This window comes from Triticum aestivum, chromosome 3B (assembly GCF_018294505.1).
Source record: "Triticum aestivum cultivar Chinese Spring chromosome 3B, IWGSC CS RefSeq v2.1, whole genome shotgun sequence".
Lineage (NCBI taxonomy): Eukaryota > Viridiplantae > Streptophyta > Magnoliopsida > Poales > Poaceae > Triticum > Triticum aestivum.
Window position 1 is genome coordinate 432,757,763 of NC_057801.1, and position 3,357 is coordinate 432,761,119.

General features: G+C 55.0%; 1 pseudogene; it reads right to left on the reverse strand.

Moving 5' to 3' along the window:
* Positions 1-1,494: 1,494 nt before the first annotated feature.
* LOC123073133 (uncharacterized) lies at positions 1,495-1,633 on the reverse strand (annotated as a pseudogene).
* Between the last annotated feature and the right edge of the window lie 1,724 nt (positions 1,634-3,357).

Sequence of the window (3,357 nt, forward strand, 5' to 3'; positions counted from 1 at the left end):
TGTATGGACGCAAATGAGGCCAACATGCACACCCAAACACTTTGAGGAAAGTGTAATTTGGGATTTGGTTGAGCAAGAGTTCAAGGGGAGTTTTCATATTCAGAAGTCGTGAAGGCAGCCTGTTTATCAAGAAACAAGCGGTGGAGAAGGCATCACTCCAAAACCGAAACGGAACGGAGGCATGAGCTAGCAAAGTAAGGCCAGTTTCTACAAGATGACGATGCTTACGTTCGGCGGTGCCATTCTGTTGATGTGTATGAGGACAAGACACACGATGCGAGATCCCAAGCTTGTTGAAAAAAGTGTTGAGGTTGTGATACTCACCACCCCAGTCAGATTGGACATGAATAATTTTCTGCTTAAGGAGACGCTCAACATGTGCTTGAAACTAAATAAAAACATCGAACATATCAGATTTTTTCTTAATAAGGTAAAGCCAAGTAAACCGACTATAAGCATCAATGAAGCTGACATAATAATTATGGCCACTAACGGATGTTTGGGCATGACCCCATACATCAGAGAACACAAGCTCAAGAGGATGGTTCACAACACGACTAGACTCTGAAAACGGAAGTTGGTGACTCTTGCCCTGCTGACAGGCATCACAAATGGTTCCAGCAGTTTTATTGGACACAACTGGTAGTTCATGACGATGTAGCACATGACGAACTATAGGAGCAGCAGGGTGACCCAGGCGTGCATGCCAATGTGTAGATGACACACGAATGCCGCTGAACGCCTAAGGGGAGGATTGCATAGGAGATGTAGGCGGCACGTCAAGTGCATATAAGCCGTGGCGAAGACGACCGCTAAGCAGAATGGCCCTCGTGTCCCGATCCTTGATAAAGAAACGAAAAGGGTGAAACTCAGCAAGGACATTATTATCACGGGTAAGTTGAGGAATAGACAACAAACTACATGTAGCAGTGGGAACACGAAGGACATTGGAAAGATGTAGTTTGTGAAAGTTATGTGTAAGGAGTGAGGCCTGACCAACATGAGAGATGTGCATACCTGCTCCATTGGCTGTGTGCACCTGATCATGACCGCGATATGGTTCCTTGGTGGAAAGCTTGGCCATCTCGTTGGTGAGGTGGTTCATGGCCCCCGTGTCCATATACCACATAGGATCGATGGAGTAGGACGGGGTGCACCCATGATCATGACTTGTCACCGCAGCAGCCTGTTTTTCATTCCCCTTGCCATTATTTCCTAGGCCGAGGAAGTCTTGCTTGTAGCGCCGGTGGCACCGGGAGGCGATGTGACGCTCAAGGCCACACAGCTGGCAAGCCTGCTGAGCACCACAGCTAGGGCAGCAAGCCACCGGACGAGTGCCGCCAGTGATGGAGGGCGGGGTAGCGCGGGCCTGCGAGGACGAGGACGAGGCCGCCGGTTTCCCGCCCGGGGATGGTGACGGCTTCTGCAGCTTACCACGGGATGCGGCGTTGGTAGATATGAAGCTCGGGGAGCCACGACGCGCTTTGATGCGCTGCTCACGACCCAGAAGACGTGCATATAGCTCTCGTGGCGGAAGTGGCGCCTCACGACCATGAATATTCTCGACGAGATTGTCATAATCATCATCAAGACCATTGAGCACGTGGGTGCTGAACTCCTCATCTCCAAGGGGCTGACCGGTTGAGGCCAATGTGTCCGCAAGACCCGACATCTTGCTAAAGTACTCGGTGATAGAGAGACCACCAAGTTTAGTCTCCCCCAACTCGGTGCGTATGGCATGAGCACGCGCCGTAGACTGTGAGGTGAAGCTGCTGTGAAGTGCCGACCAAGCATCTCGGGACGTCGCGGCGAAGATGACCAGCGATGACACGCTCGGAGTGAGCGATGACTGGATAGCGGAGAGAATCGCCTGATCCTGAGCCACCCACACGTGGTACGCCGGATGATACAGCGGTGGGCACGGGATGGAGCCATCGACATACCCCTCCAGGTAGCGGCTGCGAAGAAGGGGTAGCACCTGAGCTCGCCAGGACAAATAATTATCCGGCGTAAGCTTCACCGGAAGGAGGTGTGAGAAGTAAAACGGCGTCGGCGCGGTCATGTGATCCGCATGAGGCTGTGCCGGTGGCGCGTAGCAGCCCATCATCAGATCCATCTCCGGGTTGGGGGGGGGAGCGCCAGGTGCGCACCCGCGTATGGTGACGCCGAGTATGCGCCTGCAGGGGCGGGGCCATGGCCCGAGCCAGCCGGGGCTCCGGGCAGCACAGGGGGCGCAGACCCTTGAGGCAGCATGGGCAGCTGCACCTCGTAGGCCGATGGGTATGGCGCCCCAACGCCGTAGGTTGGCGCCAGACGGACGATGGCAAGGGTGCGGCGCCGAGTGTCGAGGCAGGGGCGCCGAACCAGGGGGCGCCATACGACGGAGGCAGGGCGCCGAGGGGTGAGGCAGGGGCGCCATACACAGGCGCAGGCCCGCGGACCCCCGGCGGCCCAGCGGTGACGGCTGCGGAAGACCCACCAGATGGGATCGGCGGGGGCAGGTCACCCGTCCCACTTGACCCGTGAGGGAGGGCCGCGGGTGGCTGCCGCCAGGCCGTAGCCAAGGGGCGGGAGGCCATGAAGGGCGACGAAGAAGCAAGCGCCTAGGCCGACGCGGCATCAGCGATGGCAGCGGCCGAGGGATCGGCGGTGACAGGGGCCGATGCGGCGAAGGCGGCGCGAGGGGCAGCGGAAGACATATCGAAACCCTAAACTGATACCATGTAAAACGTAGAGTTTGGGAAACTGCTCGACACCCTAAACGGGGTGTGGCTATCTCATTATATAGGAGTACCAAAGGGTATAATACAATTAGATATGTGTACAAGGGGTCCACGTATATGTATACAGTCTAACATGGCCCATTGTGACCCTGGCCGCCCCCCCTCGACATCAGATAGCACTACAAAAAAAGACACATCCGTGACATTTTGGGCTGAACGATTTTTTTTTTCATGCTTATGACACTTCTATAATGATAATTGTGACAAAACCTGATATCATCATAGATGTGGTGGGCTCCTACTTCTATGACAAAAAATCATGACAAAAAATGAGTTTTTCGTCCTGGGCGGGCTGGAGAGGCAGCTGCATGACATTCTTTGGGCCGTCCATGATGGAAAAAACCGTTGTAGAAGCGAGGGCAAGGAAAATTTCGGGGAGTTCCCGGTTACGGTGGGTGGTCGGGGGCCGAGCGATGCGTGTTTCTCTCGTACAAGTACGCGTGTGAGTGCGAGGCGTTGGGCTCTAACTAAACCAGAGCGAGGCGTTGGGCTCTAACTGAACCCGAGCGATTGCACTAGCTACGTTACTGAACACGAGCGATCGATCCCTTGCTATTAACTGAACCCGAGTGAT